The sequence below is a fragment of the Spermophilus citellus genome (assembly GCF_964194105.1).
Source record: "Spermophilus citellus genome assembly, chromosome: 14".
In the NCBI taxonomy this organism is placed as follows: Eukaryota; Metazoa; Chordata; class Mammalia; order Rodentia; family Sciuridae; genus Spermophilus; species Spermophilus citellus.
In genome coordinates this window covers 67065438-67088026 of record NC_138194.1, presented here as the reverse complement: position 1 = coordinate 67088026, position 22589 = coordinate 67065438, and the positions used below count along the sequence as shown (strand labels likewise).

General features: G+C 40.8%; 1 long non-coding RNA gene across 1 annotated transcript in view; it reads left to right on the top strand.

The window, feature by feature from the left end:
* The first annotated feature begins 3721 nt into the window (after nt 1-3721).
* Nucleotides 3722-22589, top strand: part of LOC308633314 — a 48982-nt gene continuing 30114 nt past the window's right edge. Inside the window, exons 1-2 of the long non-coding RNA XR_014018750.1 lie at nt 3722-3859; nt 21966-22015. This is a non-coding gene — a long non-coding RNA (uncharacterized lncRNA). The remainder of the gene's footprint in view (nt 3860-21965; nt 22016-22589) is intronic.

The window sequence follows — 22589 nt, the reverse complement described above, 5'->3', positions numbered from 1 at the left end:
TTGGAGCTCTGGCCCTCAGAAGGTGGATTGGAAATGTAGTCCTGAACTTTACCAGGCTCATGGTCTGATAGGACAAAAATAGCAATGTTCTTTGTGGGATTTAAACAAGATCCAAAGTTTCCTAACATAATAATCAAAATGTCCAGGATGCAACTCAAATTTACTTGGCACATAAAGAACTAGACAAACCTCAACTCGCATGGGAAAATAGAATCAATGATGCCAAAGTTTAAATGACACAGATGTTGGAAGCACCTGACAAAGACTTCAGAGCAGCTATTACAAAATGATCCAAAGAGGGGGTGAATTCTCTTGACATGAATGGAAAGAAAGACGGTCTCACCGAAGATCTAAGTAGAAAATTTTTTTTTTTAAGTTTAAGTCTTTTTCTTTTAATTTTTTATTTTTTTAATTGTTGATGAACCTTTATTTTATTTATATGCAGTGCTGAGAATTGAACTCAATGCCTCACACAGGCTAGGCAAGTGCTGCTCTACCACTGAGCCACAACCCCAGCCCCTAAGTAGAAAATTTATAGCTGAAAAATATAATAAGTGAAATTAAAACACACTGGATGGAAAGAATTGAAGTGACAGGAAAGGCTCCATGAATTTAAAGACAGATCAACAGAAACTATCCAGTCTTAACAACAGATAGGAAAAAAGTCAGATAAGAGAATACAGACTAAGATACCTGTCAAACAATACCCAAAAGTCTGACATTGAAGTTATCAGACTTCCAGAAAGAAAAGAGAGAGTACAGTACTGCCTGAAGAAATAAGGTCTAAAAACCCCCAAGTATGATGAAAGATATAAACCTACAGATTGAAGAAAGTGAATGAACCCCAAACAGGGTAAATTAATAAATAAATCTATGCCTACCTATTTCATAATCAAACTACTAAAAACTAAATACAAAGAGAAAATCTTGAAAACAATGGGGGGAGGGTTGGAGGGTAAACACATTAAAAATCTTGGAAGCCAAAAGGAAAGGGGGCAATATTTTTCAAGTACTGAAAGAAAAGAACCGCCATTCTAGAAATCTGTATCTAATGAAAATATACTTCAAGAAAGAAGGTGGAATAAAGACAATTTCAGAATAAAGAAAACAAAGAGAACCTGTAGCCAGTGAACTTTCTCAAAAACGACTGCAAACTCCTAGAAAAAAACAAAGGATCAACATTCCAGCTTTTAGGCACAGGCAATGACCTTCTCTATGGGACTCCTAAAGCTCAGGATATAATGCCAAGAGTTAATAAATAGGACAGCATTAAAAACCTTCTACACAGCAAAGGAAACAGAATTGTGAAAGGAGAACCTACATAATGGGAGAAAATATCTCCTAGCTACACTCCTGACAGAGGATTAATGTCGGGAACATATAAAGAGCTCAAAATCCCTTTATACCAAAAAAAAAAACAAAAAAAAAAAACAAATAACCCAATTAGTAAATTAGCAAATGAATTAAACAGATACTTCTCAAAAGAAGAAATACAAATGGCCAACAAATTCATAAAAAAATGTTCTACATCTTCAGCAATTGTGCAAATCAAAACTACACTGAGGTTTCATCTCACACCAGTCGGATGGCAGTCATCAAGAATACATATAGTAATAAATGCTGGAGAGGATGTAGAAAAAGGACCACTTTTACACTATTGGTGGGACTGTAAATTAGTACAACTACTATGGAAATCAGTATGGAGTTTCCTGAAAAGAGTAGGCATGGAACTACCGTAAGACCCAGCTATACCACTCCTCAGTATTTTTTACCCTGGAGATTGAAAGACATCTTACTACAGCGATACATGCATACCCCTGTTTATAGCAGCACAATTTACAATAGCCAAACCATGTAACCAGCCTAGGTGTCCATCAATGGATGAAAGGATGAAGAAAATGTGGTCTATACACACAATGAAGTTTTACTCATCTATAAAGAAAAATGGAATTCTGGCATCTGCAGGAAAATGGATGGAACAGGAGACCATTATATTAAGCAAAATAAGTCAAACTCAGAAGATCAAGGGTCATATGTTTTCTCTCATATGCAGAAGTTAGAAAAAAAAGAAAGGAAAAGTGGATCTCCTAAAAATCAAGGGAAATCAATAGAGGAAAAGGACCAAGGAGTAGAGAAAGGGGGGGGGGAATGACAGAAAATTATACTGGCCAAATTATTTTGCTATACTGTGTGCATGTTACATAACAACAAATCCCACCATTACTTACAACTATGAAGCACCAATAAAAAAAACATGGGGAAAAAAAGAATTGCAAAGGACAGTCTTCTCTGGAAGACTAGTAGATCATCTCAAAAATGATATAAGGTGGGAACTTAGAACATCAAGAATGAAGGAAGGGCAACAGAAATGGTAAATGACAGGAAACAGTTTCATTGAAAATGTAAAGGTGTTCCCTTACATCAGCCCTGAAGATTCTTCAAGGGCGTGGGTCAAAACTGCAGTTCTTTGAAATGAACATCACATCATTACCCTCGGTACATGTATGACTGCACATGTGGTGCGATTCTACTTCGTGTGCAACCAGAGAAATGAAAAGTTGTGCTCCATTTGTGTACAATGAATCGACGTGCATTCTGCTGTCACGTATGACTAATAATTAGAATAAATTAAAAAAATTTTAAAAATACAATTCTAAAAAGCAGTGCTTGGGAGGAAGCAGGGGTCATGGGAGGGGAGAAGAGTGGAACATAACATCAGATCATGTGCCTCCCTTTGCTCAGGGGTGTCCCATCTCATCAAAGGCACCTTCTCATTGAGCTCTTCCCTGAGTATTCTATTTAAAACTAAAAATCCTTTCTACCCATCACTAGTCTCATTCTCTGCTTAGTTTTTCTCCATAGAACTCATCAACATTACCATGCTATATATTATTTGTATATTTTTGGTCTTTCAGGTACCACTTCATGAAGGCCAGTGATTTTTGCCTTGCTGGTCACTGCTTTATGTCTAGCACAGAGCCTGGCATATAGTGGGTGGATTCAATGTTCAGTTGTCTCTATGGCTTACTAAATTTGTCAGAGTAGGCAGCTAATATCTTTTAGTACATAGAATAATCATTGTCTCAAGTGGTTCACATACTAGACAATCATTGACCCTCAGAGTGGACACGTTGTGGCTTAGCTATCTGCCTCCTCTTCTTCCTTCTGGTGGCCACTGTTCCTCTCTTTATGTCTAGTATATGATTCAAATAGGAGCTCCATATTGCATCCTGGCTTTGGAGGCTGGTCTTGACCTGGGCACCAGATCGAGCCAGACCAAGAATCCTTCTCCTGGATTCTTAAATTACAACCACACAGGGAGATGCAGGACAGGGAGCTATCTATAGACATGCTTACTGTCACATGCAAGTTCTGCACATCCAGGGCAATGATATGACAGTCAGCAAGTCCTGCATGTCCAGTCCCCAGTAGCAGTCATCTTCAGGACCAGCGCCATCCATGCCCTCCCTGTAATTTCATTATGAGTCAGTTAATCTGTTTTTGCTTAAGCTACACTGAGTCAGTTTACTGTCACTGTGAAAAGAATTCCTAATAATACAGTTTATTTGAAGCTTCCGCTACCACTATCATGGGACACATTCTTGTATGTAAACATTGTGCAAGGGTCTGCGGGGCAGGGAAGAGTGATTAAATGACACAGAATCCCTGTTGTCAAGAGTCCTTCAGTTTAGTTGTGTAAACACTTTTTACCCAGAAGAGTCATAAAGCCAGCGAGCATTACGGGCAACACAGGCAGTGAGGAGAGGGGACAAATTCCCATGGTTAAAAAAGGTTTCCTGGGGAAGGTGAAACTTGGACTGGAGTTAGAAAGAGCCAAGAAAGAGGAGCTATTGCAGGGGTGAGTAAAGGGCTCCAACAAAGCCAAGAATCAGGTATGCTCGAAGGAATCACAGAGGTCAGGCATGGGAGATGGTGTATGTGGCTTATAATGTGCTCTCACTTTAGTCATTGTATCTGGGGAATGGAACTCAGGACCAGAGGGGTCCTTGGCTTATATGATGGAAAAGAATTTCATCACGCACCAGTCAGACACAAAGACAGAAGTTTGTCTAGGAAAGTAGGTACATGTTCAAGGGAAAATACGGGCCATGTTAAGAGTGAGACACATTTTGGGGGGGGGGATTACCAGCTCCTCTTTTAAAGGAAACTTGGTGAGGGGTGGAAAGGTATGTATGAATATATTAATCGGTTGATTTTAAGATGGTTCGTGGGGGTCTGGTCAATCTCAGAATCTTCAGGCTGATGTGATCTTTATTAGCTGATTAGTAGATGGTGTTGGAAAGTTCCCTAAATTAAGGTTTCTCAATCTATTTATTAGGGGATTAATTAAGAGCAAACAGATGGATTTACACATTACCCAGAAATTTGGGAATAACAGGCCTGGAAGAGAGACTGGCTTGGGGAGGGACAGGCTGGGGGAGTCGGTGGAACTTCTGAATTAAGATATCATTTCCTTGTCCTTCCTTTACATCTCCCTTCTATCTATTTTTTATTCCTTCTATACTATCTCAAGTTTGCAAACTGAATTTAGTTGGTAAAGTTTATGAGTCTCTTTAAAAATCTGAAGGTTCCCTCCCTCTTTTTTTTCTTTGCAATTTATTTGGGAGATTCTCAATTTTGCAGGCTTCATCCCAATGGCATCAATTAGCTTGTTCTTTTGTCCCTTGAATTTCTTAGAAACCTAAGTTAGATCTTGAGGATTGATTACAGTCATGTTTATATTTGGAATAAGCTGTTGTAAGTGGTAGTGTGTTCTTCCAAATAAATCACATCAGGAGATAGGCAATGTTTTGTCATCTCTTTGGGTTCAAGTATTGTCAACCTCTTTTTTAAAATGATTTTATCTTATTTTTCTATTTTTCCATATTTTTTGGTGCATTAAATGGTGGAATTCATTGTTGCATATCTGTACATGCTCACTATAGAACAATATAATTTGGCCAATGTCGTTCCCCAGCCACCTGACCCATTCTTTATGAAGTTTCCCATAGGTTCTTTTTTTTTTTTAATTATTTTATTGTTGGTTGTTCAAAACATTACATAGTTCTTAATATACCATATTTCACAGATTGATTCAAGTGGGTTATGAACTCCCATTCCCATAGGTTCTTACCTGATGGTTTTAGCAGCTACCGATACCATTGTTAAGTCCCATTGTAACACTGGAGGCTACAAAATGGTGACATACTTATTCTATCATTCCTTTTTCATTTATAGACTAGAATTCTTCTGTAAAGACCATTTACATGTCAATTATTTGACTACTCCAAAAAGGCAGAGTAAATGTTTGATCCTTTCTCTTTATTTGCAAGTTTTCAGAATAATGAATGATTTGCCTAGCATACTCCAAAGATGACCAGTTAGTTTGTTTTATTATTATTATTGTGAGCTCATGAATTCTAATATCTTGATATGTTTCAGTCCATTGTAATTTTTATTCATTTCGATGCACAAATTGTTCCCATTGGTTCCTGGACCCTTTGATATCTCCCTTGCTTTCCGAGGTTATCTTGTACATTTTCTGCTCCAGACCTGAAAAAAGACCATTCCTCAAAGAGATCCAATTCCTCTTAGTGAGAAATACTATTTAGAAACAACTACCCAGATCCTAGGGGGGTGCTCATAAAGACTAAATAGGTCATTGTCTCTAGGGCTTTTCAGCAGATAGAGAAGGGAAATAGATTTTCTTTAAAAGAGAAAACACATTATGGACTCATGCTGGGGTTCCCCATTCAATTGTAAAACCATGTGGCTTTTACTTATCTTCTGTGAGATCTATTATATATATTTGTATCTCCTTACTCTTATTCTGAAAATTCTGGATTCCAAAGTGAATTATTTTTTTGTCTTATCTTAATACATTTATGGTTCAGAATATAATAGGAATATCATTATTAATGATGCAAATACTAAAATCATAGTTTAATATTTATAGGCATGGGTTTTTTAAATCATCATAGTGTATCTCACTAGAGTTATATAATCAAGTTACTGTGTTTTTAAATTATTGAAAAAATTCTTCCATATTTGAATAAGCCACCAAATTGATACAGAGTTAGGCTTAATTGTTTTGTTTATTTTTCATTTTCAAGGATTACATTTTTCTATTTGTTTTTTAAACAATCATATAAAGCATTTACATGGTTTTAAGTTAAAAATCAATAAAATAAGGTACATCCAGAGAAGTTTTGCTTGCATCCCCAACCTCTCTGTTTTATTTGCTACTTTTTTCTATGTGTAACCATTGGTTTTTCTTGTCTTGCATTTAAAAATTACGTAACCAGTAGGTCTATATAATGGAATGATCTCTCCCCTTTTTCAGATAAAATACTATAACATACACATACTATGCACAGTACTTGGCACCTTTTTTCCACTTACATTCAATCCAACACATTCTTAAGATCACTCATGTAATATGTAGAAACATTTTTCTTCCATTTTATAGCTGCATGGTAATCCTACCATCTGTTTTAATAATAATAAGCTGCATAATTGACTCAACCAGTTCCTTATCAAATAGGTATTTGGGCTGTTCCTAATTCTTTACGGTTCTAAATATTGCTTCAATTAATAGTCTTGTGTGCACATTCCTTCATACTTTGTCAATGTTCCTTTAATACAATTCCTACAAGTGGGATTAATTGTTGAAAGGGCAAATGCATGTACAATTTTGATATATATTGCTAAATTCCCTTCCGTAGGAATTATTCCATTTTAAATTTCCAGTTACAATGTATTGAGTGTCTGCTTCCTCACTACCTCCCCAAGAGAATATGTTGTCAAACTTGGAGACTTTTGCCTGAAAAATGGCATCTCGGTGCAATGTTATTTTACATTGTTCTTATTATGCTCAATTTAAGGTTTTAATCCCCTAGTGCAGATTCTGACTCATTGAAGTCATTCAATTATTCTTTGAATCTATGAAAGCATGAACTGGCATTTCAGAAAAATTAATCTAGATGCAGAATAAAGACTAGTTTGAAATACAGAGATTACAGAATCAAAGAGCACTTAAAAATTTTAGGACACTAACTCAGGTCATAAGGAATGGAAATTTATTTTTCAACAACAATCCCTTTTCTATATTTCCTCTTTTCTGGGGTAATAAATTTAATCTCTGTCCATTCAGATTTGCCCCCTACCCCCCTGATCATACCACTTAGTGACCACAGGAAGTCTAAGGTCTTATCTTCTGGAAACCCCCTGCAGCCATTTCTACTCCTCAGTTCCTGGGCTGTGCTGGGCTCCTTCTTGGAAAACGAGACATGTTTCCTCTGCTCTGAAATATACCCCAAGTACATCCAAGGCTCAACCTAAGTGTGACTTGTGAATAGAAGGTACTGGGTTTCTTCTCAGAAACCCACCAAACCCTCTGCAGCTTTCCCCATACCCAGCTTAGGGAATATTTCTCTTCTAGGGAAGAGAGATGAAGAGGAAACTCTCTAAATGAGCCCCTGGTCCTCAGGCTTAATCACTGGCTTTTAAAGGTGACTGCTTGGTTAAGCTGTAACAATGGATAAGTGCCCCAGAGTCTGGTTGGAGTAGAAGAGGGCCACAGAGGGTGGGAGCCTCAGTATTTCCAGACAGTATCCCAATTACTGCAGTCAAAAGCACATAGCAATGGCCAGGTATGATGTGATGAGAGGTGGAATGAGATGTTGGCTGAGGGTCTGGGGCTGATTGATGAAGGAAGGGAGAGAGGATTCAAGAATGGGTTTCCCAAGCTGAAGGATTAGAGAGTACAAGGGACTGAAATGGGGCCAGCAGGAGGTGTGTATGCCAGTTCTGGAAGAAAGATCATGCACCTGGCTTTAGGCTTGGGTGAGGTGTATGGAAGTGATATTTAAATCCACAAGAAGAACTGAGATCCCTTCTTTCTGGAAGATGAGACAGAGAGACAGTTACTGAGGTTCCAGGGCCGAGTCTTGGAGTGCTTCCACATGCAAGTGGTAGGGAGACGAAGAAGACAGACACTTCAGAGGCCAAGTGTTTGCAAGGCCAAGCAGTATGTGGCCTCGTCCTTCTTCTCAGGATGAGGTCTCACCTAGATACTTGGAGGAGACTTTGTCTGTATCGTGTGTCTGACAGTCCATCTGCTGCCCCAGCAGGCAACACCAGAGCTGAGTCATTTGTAATTGTGTACCCTTGGACATGTCTGAGATGTCCTGTAGATAAAGCTGCTCCCAGAAATAGGACTGTTATATTTTGTACTTAATGTAACAAACATTCACTGTATAGTTAATATGCACAGGGAACAACGTGGCACAGTTACATATGACAGAATTTGCAAAGTGCTAGCTCATGGGCTGTGTCTGATCCAATGATTTCTATTGATTAGAGTCCATAGTGGATTTAAAAAACCCTTATTTTAAAGTAATTACTGATATGTAAAAATCAGGATACTTCACCTAAAAATGTCAATTTCAAGCTTTTCTTGAAAAATCAATTTGTCCTCAGTGACCTGCATTCCCAAATGCCAAAATCATCCAGAAGGATGGAACACCTGCTCCCTCAGATGAGCTTGTGTTTTCTGTTGTATAATAGATTCTTGCTTGCCCTGAATCTCTCATTTACACTTCTGGTTCAACACCTGTGGACCTCATGTCTGAAACTCTGGATGGGGGATCCAGTGTACAAGCTCTGGTATGACACATGCTCAGATATTGACTAATTCAACTGCTAATGGTCTTGAGCAAGTTATTTTACCTCTTGAAGCCTCAGTCTCTCTATCTGTAGAAAGGTAATGATAATAGTTGTCTACCTCCCAGGGCAAGGAGTAAATAAGATATGTAGAAGCTTAAGAAGTGGCCGCCATTACTAAAATACAAGTGAGACAAATTCTCTGCTTACCAGATACTAACCCTCTAAAGCAAGTATCTAAGTCAATTTCGTGTTGCTATAACAAAATACTTGGGGATGGGTACTTTATAAAGGAAATAAGTATATTTAACTCACAGTTTTGGATGCTTGAAACCTAGGATCAGGTGGCCTTATCTGGCCTCTAGTGAGAGCCTTTCTGGCTGCATCACAACAAGACAGAGAAACAGAATAGGAATTTCTAAGTTCGGAAGGGGACAAGCATGTAGGTTAACCTCACTTTATGATATTCTGCTCTCCTGAGAACTATCCCACTCCTTGAGACCAGTGTTAATCTTACTGAGGACCAAGCTTCTAATGCAGACCTTGGGGGGTACGCACTCAAACCCTATCTAAACCATAGCAGCAAAAAAGAGCACCAGCCACTGTGCTCTGAGACAGAGCATGCCCTGAGGAGGGGAGGCTAGGAACAGGCAGAGCCCCTCAGGCTGTGGCTCAGAGAAGCCTCCCCAGAGACGCAGGGACCTCCGAGCCTGGATTTCTTTTGTGAGAGGCAGGCAGCCCAGCTGGGCCTGCCTGGACTTTGAAACCCCGCCACACAAGACTGAACCCAAGCCCTGGGAAGACTGGTCCCCACCCCTGCCGGCTGCCTTTCTGCTGGGATTCCAGGAACTGGGCCCTATCAGTTGGGCCCTGTTTCAGGAGTCGGGTTTCTTGCCATTTCCCCTCAGTCATGTGGCCGCTGGAGTGGACAACAGCGGCTGGTGGGAATGTGATTAGCTGTCAGGACGCTTTCCAGGCAGGCGAGTGTGTCTCAGATGCAGAGAGTGGCTAGAATGTGAATGGGGAATGCAGGAGCCCTGGGGGACCTGGACAGACCCCACTGCACGCAGCAGCCTGGGCAGATCTGTCAACTCCAACTAAAAAGCAGGTTTCCTTTAGGTCCCCCACCTGTGGACCTCATGTCTGAAACTCCAGTCCTCGAAACACAGGCCACTCACTCTCAGGAAGATTTGTTTCAGGGATGGAGGAGGTGACCTTGGGCTGGCTGGGGAATGTCTTGTCTGACCTCCTGTGCCTTCTGAGAGCTGGGGCTCGGAAGAAAGTGTACCTTTTACACAAAAAGACATGTACCCTGCCATTGTTGAGAACACTGCTCATCAGTAAAATCTGAACTCACGCACATTTATGTGAAAGAAATTTCTTCTTAAAAACTCAAAAAGCGGACCTATGGAGCCTCACTCAATTTCTATCCCACATGGGAAACGAGGAAAAGCCTATCTGCCCCTGACCAGCCCAGAGGTACATAAGGGCCGAGCTGAGACCAGAGTCACACAGTGTCACTGCTGGCACCATGTCCCCACTCAGGCCTCCCTTCCCCCCTGTTCTCTGCTCACCAGCCTCCCCACTCCACAGGGCCTATCTGGTTTTCTCTGAAGGTTCTTTCCCTTTGGGGTGAGGTAAGGGAAACCCTGACTTATTCAACACTCAAATATTTTAATGCAATATATTTTGAAAAATCAAAATGAATGCAAAAACAACACATGATATACAAAACATCAAACTTAAATAAAGGTCTGATCCAACTTACATGACTCATTCACCTCCCTTGGCCCCAGCGGACACTCTCATTCCCAGAACCTGTGTAGACTGTCCAAAGCATTGTATCTCATTCTGCCACCGACCAGAGGGGTGACTTTTTAGAGTAAGTGACTGAAATGCTTTGAGCCTCTGTGTCCTTCTTTGTAAAATTGGGGGCAATAATCCCTATCTCAAAAGTTGTTGTGAGGGTTAAATGCAGAAGGTGAGGGGTAATAGACAAAATGTCTAGGTAGTAGATGGTCCCTAAATCCTGGTTCTCACCTCTGGTTTTTCACTGGGCATAAAAATCCTACAGATAGGATTAGAAGTGGTAAGATTCCTGTCAGAGCTTGGAAATGCAGATGACAGGGAACCTGGAACAGAAATGTGGGTCAACAAAGATAGTAAAATTCAAATACATATAATGATCTGAGGGAAATTTGTACAATTTATATTAATTGAATTCCTTGTTGTATATTACACTTTGATACATCTACAAGAAAAAAAAAGAATACCCAGTGAGAAAATGAACAGCAGACATAAACAGGTATTTCACAAATAAAGAAATACAAAGGATCATGAATCCCATGAAAGCATGGTCAACGTTACCAATAATCAAAGGAATGGAAAATTTTCACATACCAATCAAGAACTTTTTATTTAATTGCAATTCCTAGTACCAGTGAGGGCCAAGGAAACAGGTAGTCTCTGACACTGCTGAAAGGAGAGTGAATACATTTTTCTGGAGGACAACTTGAAAAACAAGCTTTAAAATGTGCCAGATCTTTGACTCTGATGGCATTTCTTGAAATAACATCTATGCTAAACTAATAATAGAGATGTGAGCAAAAATGTTAATTACAACAAAGAATTGGTTAATGGGACACTGAACGTAACTGTGTGTCCTACAATAGAGGATTATTATTTTTTTAAGTTTCTAGAAAGATAGGTAGATGGTATCAAAGTATTATTGGTAGTTATCTCTGGGTGATGATTGTGAGTTGTATTTTATGCTTTTTTTCTTTTTAAAAACATTTATTCTAATGTAGCAAGAGGACCTAACACAAGATATACTCTCTTAGCCCATTTTTAAGTGCACAATACATTATGATTGACTATAAAGCTTATTCATCTTGCTTAACTGAAACTTTACTCCTGTTAGTTAGTAACTCCCACTTTCTCTCCCAGGCCCTGATTATCACTCTTGCTTTCTTTGATTCTATAATGTGAATATAAAAGAGACTCATGTAAGTGCAATCATGCAGTATTTGTCTTTCTGTGATTGGTTTATTTCACTTAGCATAACATCCTTAATATCACAGACTGCAGAATTTCCTTCCTTTTAAAAACCGAATAGTATTACATTGTATGCATGTACCACATTTTCTTTATCCATTCATCTGTTGATGGACATTTAGGTTATTTCTGTATCTTGGCTTTTGTGAATAGTGCTGCTATGAACAGGGGGTTTTAATCTCTTTTAGAGATCCTTATTTCAGTTCTTTTGGATAAACACCCAGAAATGCAATTGCGAGATCATATGGTAGTTCTATTTTTTGCTTTCTGCTTTCTGTATACTTCCAATTTTCTACAATGAACACATGTTACATTTTATAATAGTTTTGTTTTAAGAATGAAGGAACTTGAGGGTCCGATTGTCCCTCAAGCAGGGGAGTGTGGTGTGGGTGACCCCGCACCTGTGACTTTTGGAACTGTTGCGTCCAGTTCTCCAGTCCCAGAGCACTTGAAAGAGGAATGGGGTTGGAAGCAGATTCCCAGCTGCAGGACATTGCAAAACAAGGTGGCCAGAGCAGTGTGGGAGGAATTTGTGAGGCCTGGTATAATTTTCTGCAACATATGACTCCTAATAATAACAAAGAACAAAGTTTTGGAGTAGAACAATTGCATTACCTAATACTACAGGGCCTGAGAGGAAACCTGCTAATAATTGTTTGAAGCTAATTATCCTGTAAAGGTCAAATTCTGCTTGTGTCCCTTAGTGGCTGCATTGAGGCAAGTTATGCAAATGGAACTGTTCATTGTTGGGGGAATATCAAATTGATTTTTTGAATTTAATGTATTTTCACAAAGGTTATTTTTCCTTGTAGGAGCTAAGAATCCACACACTTTGCTGATTCTGTAGACTTCTGAGATATTAACTCTTGAGCGACTTGGCTTACCCCAGCCATGCTTTTTCCAAGCCCCACCTGAGCAAGGGGAGAAGTAGCTGGGACAGACACCCAGAAACCCTCAAACCTGGGCCATTAATGCCTCCAGCAGTCAGAACTTGGAGCCTCCTGGGGCCCTGGTTTTTTGGCAGCTTCCTTCCCCATCTACTCCACCTCATTCCCTAAACACCACAGAATTCTGAGAGGGGTTTTCACACTACCCTCTGAGCCTTGAAAGGATTGCCAAAGGTCAGTGGGGATCAAGAAGACCAAAAGAGGACTGGGTGCAGGGAGGCCTTGTCCTGAGAATTGTTTTTTGAGGTCTGAACACATATTTTCAGGTGATGCTCAGACAGTGATCTTTTGATCCTGGGCCCTCTCAATTCTAAATAGAACAGAGAAGCATGGAATCAATAATAATCATGATGCTGATAAGATGGGGAAGAGGTGGGAGGAGGCTATTGATAAACACAGCTACCATACATCCACATGTTTACTATGGGTCAGGCAATAAAGTGCTTTATACACACATAATCCACACACTCCAAATGGCTATTCTCATATCCACCCCAGGGATTCAGAAACCAATCTGAGTGATTGGCCCAAGTCACGGAACTAGTAAGTGGCACAGCTAAAATGCAAACTTAGATCTGTCTGTCTCCAAGACTATCTTAACCACATAATGATACTAATGTTGAAACACACAGGAGAAAACAGGTACAGAAGAGGGAGCAAGCAGAGAGTGTTCTGACACACTGGAAAGTTGCAAAGCAACGCTTCAGGAAGCCAAGGGCTAGAGGCCTTTTGTTCAGCCTCTGGCTGCTGAGAAAGGGGCACTCTTGTAAACCAACGTACTGCCCAGGATGGGTGTCTTAGCTTCGTGGGACTGGGGACTGTGGGGTCTGCTCCTCTGTTCCACCACATCCTCTTGACCTCTAAATTCATTGTTGCCTTTCCTGAACCAACTTCTCAGCAAAGCATGGCTTCATATTGAGCCAGTTACCCCTTTCGGGCTGTCTGCCTCTGCTCCTCTGGATCTGAAGGAGATGTGACTGGATGCAACTCTGCAAGGAAAGATTCCTTGTAGGAGGTCAACCAGGTGCCTAGCTGATGGGGTTGCTGGCTCCACCTTTGGTCACTGCATCAACACATCCCCACAAGGGCAGCTTCAACCTTACTGAGGCCTGCTGCATCCATAAGCCACAAAGCTTCTTTCAACCTTACTGAGGCCTGCTGCATCCATAAGCTGCAAAGCCTCCAATATGGGGGAGTGGCTGAGCCTGGCAGTACCTGGAGGCCCAGACCTGGTTCATGTCGCAACTGATTATCCTGAGGCTGGAGCTGATTCCAACCCAGGAAGGGAAGAAGCAGCTCCAGAACTGGGTGTAGCCCATAATAGGGAGGCACTGCAGATCACCTCAGAGCTCATGATCTCGTTGTTTAACAGCATACATAAGTATACATAAGTAGTGTGTGAGGTGTTTTTTCTTTTTAAGCTGAGTTTTTAATTTTTCTTTAACATTTTCAAATAACTAATGTTTTGAGTGTAATTACTATGAAAATTTATATTTATTTTTAATTACCATATTTTAATGCATAATCATTGTGACATTCATGTATATACACAAGTATTCCATGCATCCATATCTTGCAACAAAGACAGTTTAGTAATAATGATTTTTAAGTAATACAGCCCAATTTAAAAAAAAATCTTCACGTAATGGTCTCACTTCAACTTTTTTGAAAAAAAAAAATTGGGATAAAAGTTGTAACAATTATGCAGTGAAGTGCAGTAGACATTTACTATTAAAATTTTATTCATAACTCAATAGTTTAATTCAGAAGAAATATTTTGACATTTGGAACATTATGGTACCTAAGAATAATACATTGAAATGTCTGTTTTGTTGTAGAGAAATATTACATGGTTAATATAAAAATTGCAGGCAAAAATTAATTCCATTGGGGCTGGAGCTATGGCTCAGTGGTAGAGCACTTGCCTCACATGTGTGAGGCACTGGGTTCAATTCTCAGCACCACATATAAATAAGTGAATAAAATAAAGGCCCATTAATAACTAAAAATTTTTTTAAAAATTAATTCTATTAAATTAAAAATTCTGCTGGAGAAGTAAACCAGAAATATAAAATCAAGGCATGAAAGAACAATGTAAAATTCTGGCTCCTAACCAATGGCACAAGGACTTATTTTTAAAATGGATGTAGATGAGTATCATTTCATCACATTGGTTGAGGGTAGGTGCTAGGGGCAGGTAGATGAGGTCAAGGGAGGTTGGTTTTAGTTATAATTAACATGTCCAGATAAGCCATCACCAAGGGGACATTTGAAGTGAAGGATTTAGCAGATATCTGGGAGAATACTTTAAAGGTGAAAAGAATAGGCAATGCAAAGATGCTGAGAGGAAGGGGCCCACTTACCAGAGTTAAGGAACACCTAGGAGAACAGCAGGAGCAAAAGGAAAATACATTGAAGGTAAAAGTTTGTTTTCCCCCAAAATTAAGGAATCCACAATCACTGTCATGTTTTATGAAATATCAGTTTATATGACATTTATCTCAGGACCCTGGATACCAGTTGCATTCATCATTCACAAAGTCTTAAACTCCCATCCAAATTAACTGTTTCCTTGGATATCGAATAAACATATAATTTTAAGTTATATATATATATGTATTTTATGTCAAACTCAAAAGATCTTTGTGCTTTTAAAAAGCTATGTTCATTCTCTCATTTTTTTGACTGTTCCACTCATATAAATATTTAAAATAATATCTGAATAAATGTTGGAATCTTGTGTGGTTGTGTTTCACACTTGACTATTTTAAAAATTTTTTTCATAGGCAATACATTCATATGACATAGATACAGAAAGAGTGTGCTCTAGTTTCATATGCAGTGAGCATAACTCTAAAACCCAAGCAGAATACACAGGGGACTCAAGGCCTGTGAAAAGTAAACAGCAGCATTCAGACTGAGGAGGAACCAGAACTCAGAGTACCACTGGTGATGAGCTCCCCATATGTTCTCCTTCCAGTATCCTATGACCAGAAACATCCAGAAAAGTGTAAGTGAGCACTGTGGAGCAGAGAGAGCTTGAGGAAAATCCCTCTAGCTTTGGCTCAAGGACTGGACCAAGGACCTTCTAGCTGTCCAGGGAACGAGGAAATGTCCCATTTTGTTTTCTCACTTCTCCTTTCTCCGTGTTCCGGGCTCCAGGAAATCTGGTGTCTGCACCAGCTAGAGAAACCCACAGAAGCTAATACTCTAAAGGGCAACTTCCTTTCCGGTAGAGCTGCAGTTCTGAAATGATGTGGCAAACCCCTGGTGCTTTTCACCCCTCATTCTGTCCTCTCCCCCACGTGGGCTGGGATGGAGCCCAAGTGATGAAGTATGTGGCAAAACACAACGGAGTAGAGTAACTAGAGTAACTGGAGCCCCAAGTTCCAGTCAGAGAGCCAAATGAGAGCCTCAGGGAACTGGAAAGTGTCTGGAAGAGTGTGGAGAAGGGAGATCTGGGGAAAGAAAGCTCTATAAAGGTACTTGTGAACTCCACCGTGAAGCTGAACATATGTGAATGTGATCCTTGTTAACATGTAAAAGACTTTGAGAACTGAACTCATAAAACTCTACCTAGGTCCCAGAGAGACCCCTAGGATTTTTAAATTTTTCTTTCTTTCTTTCTTTCTTTCTTTCTTTCTTTCTTTCTTTCTTTCTTTCTTTCTTTCTTTCTTTCTTTCTTTCTTTCTTATTTCTGTACTGGAAATTGAACTCAGGGGCACTCAACCACTGAGCCACATGCCCAGCCCTATTCTGTATTTTATTTAGAGACAGGGTCTCACTGAATTGCTTAGCGCCTCACTGTTGTTGAGGCTGGCTTTGAACCCATGATCCTCTTGTCTCAGCCTCTGGAGCCACTGGGATTACAGGTAGTAGATCAGTAGAAATTATTAAATTAAATTAAATTAAATCTGAACAGTATGGGGAAAAAAAGAAATGAATAGAGCTTTCAATATTTGTAGGACATTACTGAAACATTTAACATTCATGCCGTGGGAGTTCCAGAAAGAGAAGAGGAAGAGTACAATGCTGAAAAATATGTGAAGAAATAATGGCTAGTGTCAGTTTTATGTCACTGTGGCCAAAATACTTAACAAGAACAACTCAGGAAAAAAAATTATTTGGGGCTCACAGTTTCAAGGTTTACCCTTGGTCAGGTGACTCCATAACTCTGGGTCAGAGGTGAGGTGGAGCATCCTGGCCAAAGGGCACAGTGGAGGAAAGCTGTTCACCTCATGGCTGACAGGAAGCAGAAGGGGAGAGGAGGGGCTGAAGGGAAGATGAATCCTCCCAGGGCACCTCTTTTAGTCATGCCTACAGTTACCACTCCATTTGTGCACTCAAACTAGGATGGACTGATTAGATCACAGCTCTCCTAATCTCGCCCATGCTCCTCTGAATACTCCTGCATTAACACAGGAGCTTTGAAAGGACGCCTCATATCCAAACAATAATATTTCACCCCTGGCCTCCAAAAGCTCATGTCCATCTCACAATGAAAAATTCATTCAGTCAATTTCTAAGAATCCCCATAGTATTAATAGTTTCAACATTGCCCAAAAGTCCAAGTCCAAAGTCTCTTTTGAGACTCAAGGCAAACACTTGGACTTTTGAGACCCTGTAATGATCAAAAGCAAGTTACATACATCCAATATATAATGGCACAGAGTAGACATTGTATATTGGATAGGAGTATAGAAAGAAGGCATGGGACCAAAACAAATGAACAAACATTTCCTAAAAATCCAAATCAGGAATCTGGGTCATATGGCAGCAAGATGCAATCTCCAAAGGGCCAAGATGTGATCTCACCTTTGTCCTTGCTGTTGGAAGTCCATTTGGCCATTTAGTCTGGCTCTGTCCACAGCCAGCAGTTTTTCTTGGTAGACAATCCATGTTACTGGCATCTCATTATCTCAGGGTCTCCCTTCAGCTTTGGCTCCACCATCACAGCTTCATCATGCATTGCCCTCTCAATGTCAGGGACAGCCTGCAGGTCCTCTGACCCTGCTACACTTTGCCTGGCCTCCCAGGCCTTCCTTTGAAACCTGAGTGGAAACCTCCATGACCCCGTAATTCCAGCATCCTGCATTTCTGCAGAACCAGCACCAAGTGAATGATGACAAGATCAGTTGCCAGCTTGAGCGCGGGTCCCTTGGAATCCTGGCTGCAGTGGCCTCTGAGAGACTGGACATCTGAGTGTCATGAAACTAATCTTGAGGAAAGAATTTCCTAGATGCTCCTGGGTAAGAAGGGTGCCATGATCTCTTAAAAGACTTTTCACCTCTACACCCTTGAGCATAGCATAAGTATGATCTTGCTGATTTCTGAGATGCCTTCAAGCCATCCTTCCTTTGTCTCTGTGCAAAGTACTTAGTTTCTCTTTAGTAGCAGTAATCTTTTCAGCAACCACATCCTCCTTGGCCCCAACTTTTCAGGCATTGTTTAGTCAATCTGCAAGTTTTCAAAGTTCTTTTTTCTGCTTTCAGCTCTTGAGTCTCACAGTAAACCTGGCTAAAAGGTATCTTTAGTATCTGTGCCACAGCCTTAATGCTGGACTGCCTTGAAATTTCTTCATCAGATTAATTAGTCCATTGCCTTTAAATTCAGCCTTCCTGATGCTCTGTGCCTGTCCAGCACTCTTCTTCATTGTCTAATTGAACTGTCACACTCTGTAGATGATCACTATTTTAATGGAAGTTTTTATATATAAGAAACCAAGGCCTACAGAGATGAAGAAGGCTGTCCAGATTCACAACATCATGGCACCATGACTGAACCCAGGGTTTCTTGGCAGCAAGTATCTGTGCCACAGCCTGAACGCTGGACTGCCTTGAAATTTCTTCTACCAGATTAATTAGTCCATTGCCTTAAAATTCAGCCTCACAAATAATCTCAGAACATGGGCCAAATGTAGACAAATTCTTTGCCAGATGTAACATGAATGGCCTCTAGTCCAATTCCCACTAAAATCCTTATGCCCTCCGAAACCTCATGGTTTTCTATCTTTACTATCTGCATCCCTACAGGCATTCTGGACTTCTGAGCTCCAGAAGAAGAAAAAGACATGCAATTAGAAAAAGACAACCAATCTACCACCGTTGTCTACCACCAGAACTGCCCTTTAAGCTCTATTTACAATATTCTAAGGCATCTTCATCACATATCTCCAAACTTTTCCAAACTCCTCCCACAAAACAGTTCCAAAGGCTTCTGAACCACCATGTCAGGTTAGTGTGAGCAACGATCCACCTTCTAGGTACCAGCGTACATTTCTGTGATAAAAATATCTGACAAGACCAACTTAGGGGAGAAAAAGTTCACTTTGGGCTATGATTTCAGAGGTTTAGTCCATGGTCAGCTGGTTAATATCACTCTGGGCCAAGATGAGGAGGAGCATTATGGCTGAAGGGTACAGTGAAAGGAAGTTGCTCACCTTATGGTAGCCAGGAAGCAGAGAGAGAAAGAAGAAACTGAGGGGAAAGATGTGACACCAAGTGCATGCTCCCAGTGATCTCCCTCTTCCAGTCACACTCCACCTTCCTACAGTTACTACACAGTTAGTCCATTCAAACTAGGATGGGCCCATTGGGTTATGGCTCTCATAATCTAATCATTGCTCTCTGAATATTCCTGCAGGAACACAGGAGTTTTTTGGGGATGTCTCATATCCAAACCATAATACCTCTGAAGTAGTGATAAGGATGAAGGGGTAAGGTATATAAAATCATGACATGGTGTCTGGCACATTCCTAGTGCTAGAAACAAAGAAACAAATAAATTCTTTTAAAAAAGCAGATATTACCTTTTTGTGCTTTAGGCAGAAGAGATTTCTACCACCTTCTTCAGGCTCATAGGTGATGCAGTGATTCTAGAGGCCAAGAAACCCTGGGTTCAGTCATGGTGCCATGATGTTGTGAATCTGGACAGCCTTCTTCATCTCTGTAGGCCTTGGTTTTCTTATCTATAAAAACTGCCATTAAAATAGTGCCCATCTACAGAGTGTGACAGTTCAATTAGACAATGAAGAAGAGTGCTGGACAGGCACAGAGCATCAGGAAGGCAAGAGAATTAGCCAGCCCATATCCTTTATTGATGTCATGACTGCCAACATCCTGTTGGCCAAAGGAAGTTGTGTGGAAGGCATTTTCTGTCTACCTTGGGATGAAATGCACTTTACATTGGAAAAGGGTGTGGATATGTAATCCTATCATAGAGGAGTGAAGATTAGAAAAACATATCCAATCTACCACCATTGCCTGTGACTTTGACCCTAGCAGGGGCACAGAGGAACTGTTAGAAGCATGGATACAGCTTAGCAAAAACATAATAAAAAATAATAATAACTGCCACTTATGGAGTACCAGCTATGATAAGAGGGGCTTGTCTCAGAACATAGTAGTCCAGGCTAGGCAAGCCAGTGAATTTCCTTCCCCTCATCTGCTTCTTCCTAGGTCTCTCCCCTTGTGTTATGCTATAATTCGTGGTGTGGGCTGTCCCATTTCAGGAAAGTTAATAATAAGGATGAAGTAAGAGCAACAATAATGACAAAAATATCAGTAGCAATTTGCACTGGTTGCATTCTGTGTGCCAGACACTTAAAGCACATTAGCTCCAAAAATTCTCATAATAATCTAATGGTACGAGTGTTCCTTTCACATACTGAAGATGAGGACACCAAGGCTCAGGGTCCAAGAGGCTTTCCCAAACTCCCACAGCTGGACGGGAGTAGAGCTAGAATTTGAACTGTTTGAGTTCAAAACCCACATTCTTCTCATGATCCCACTCTGTCTCTTCCCTGTGCACAGCAAAATGACTCAGACTTAAGGGGTGTTCTAAGACTTCTGTCTACACTGGGGGAGGGTATAAATAGCAGCAAGGATGTTGGTGATTATGTTCTCAGAAAGTTGTTGCATTATTCTTTCAATCAATGAAAGACATTCAGAGCCCAGGGTTGAGGATTAACAAGCCCCCTAGGGAGATGTGGGCAGGGAACTGAAGTCTGCTGGGCTCTCGGGAGCTGGTAGAGGGAGCCTGATGGGACTGTGGGCTTACCTTGTTGATGGCTGAGGTGCCAGGCTCGGGAACTTGGAGACTGCCTGGAAGATGCTTTTGCGTTAGTTTCCAAGGGCTGCCATAACAAAGCAGCACAAATCCATTGGCTTAAAACAATAGACATGGATTCTTTCACAATTCTGGAGGCTAAATTCAAGGTGTCCACAGCCATGATTCCTCTGAAACCCTGAGTAGCTTCCTTCCTTGCTGTTTGCTAGCTTCTGGTGGTGGCTGCCATGCTGGGTGTCCATCCCTTGGTTTGTAGCAGTATCTGCAAGCTCTGCCTCTGTCTCTGCTTAGTGTGCTCCTCATGTTGGTGTCTGTGTCCATATTTCTCTCATAGAAACATTAGTCGTACTTGATTAGAGACCCACCCTCACTCAAATGACCTCATCTTAACTTGATTACATCTGCAAGACCCAATATCCTAATAAGGTCAATTTCCATAGGTACCAGCCATGAGGATTTCATAATGTGTTTTTTTAGGGGACCCGGAGTGGGGAGACACAATTCAGCCCACAGCAATGCCATTACCTAGGACTTGGGAAAGGTAGAAGTACTATCTCATGTGGCCCAAGAGCCCTCAAAGCAGCTGAGACAAAGGTTTTCGTGATGGCCCTTGGACCAAATTAAAAAGAGCAATCTAGAAAGGTCAATCTGAAAGTTCTATTCTCCTGCAGGTGTGGGGACCATCCCTGGCTTGGTGATTGAAGACTTGCCAGGTCCTGGAAACATCTGGGGAGTGTTTGTGTAGAGGAGAGTTGAACATTTGAAGGAAATATCAGTGACATTCCTGACTGCTGGCTCCCCTCTGATGTGCTGGCCTTGTACCGTCTCCTACCACACTTGTGGTCTGGCAGCCTAGAAAGATGGCAGGCTTTCCAGTGAAAGCCCAGCTCCCTCTCTCACTAGCGATTTAACCTTGGGAGTATTATTCCAAACTTCCTAGAACCTTACTTCTTCTTACCAGTCAAAATGTGACCATCAATACTTACCAGAGTTGCAAGGCTGAACAGATATGATGCACAAGTGTTCAGTGTGTGTTCATTTCTTTCCCTTTCCTCTCCTTACAAGTGGAACCAGAGAGGATGGACATACCAGTTATTGCTTCACCAGTCCAACAAATGTTTATTGAGCACCTACTGTATGCCTGGCTTTGCAATCAGCCCTAGAGATATCATGAATGGTAAGATCAATTCGTGTCTTGACATGCACACGAATATAGTATTTTTCCTCCTCCAGATCTCCTCTGGGCTCTTCATCTTCCCAAGAACCTCCTGGACTGAGATCTTGTGAGTGTACCCACTTCTTTCCTTTTCTAAAATACATTAACTCTTTAGTGTCTACTCCATGCAAGTTCTTTCACATCTAATGCCCCTAATGCTTACAACATCCTCTTGGCCTTAGCACTCCTGTTTTGCAGGTGAGAGAACTGAGGCTCAGATGTGAAGATAAGAACAGATGTGATTTAACCTGACCTGTGTGGATCTAAAGGCCTGTGTCCTCATAGATACCATGTACAATTTTAAACCTTGAATTCTGCTAGAACAAGCTGGCTTTTTACCTGACTCTTAAAGTTTTACCCACAAGAAGCAGGTCCCAGGAACAAGAGAGAAATGTCAGCTTTCTGGATGCTGTGTGGGCTCCTCCCAGCCAGCTGGGAAGGATGGTGCTGGTCAGAGTCCACAGCCTGCTGTGCCCTCTGCTTCTATTCCCACTCACACTCTGGTTTACTTGTGTTCAGTGAGTAGCTGTGACAGATGGGACTTTGCCTTTGGAGTCACCATCCTACTCTCTTTAGCATATTTCAAGTTTCTCAAGCACAAAACGATCCGGTTTTGATTAAGAGGCTCAGTCATGTCATTA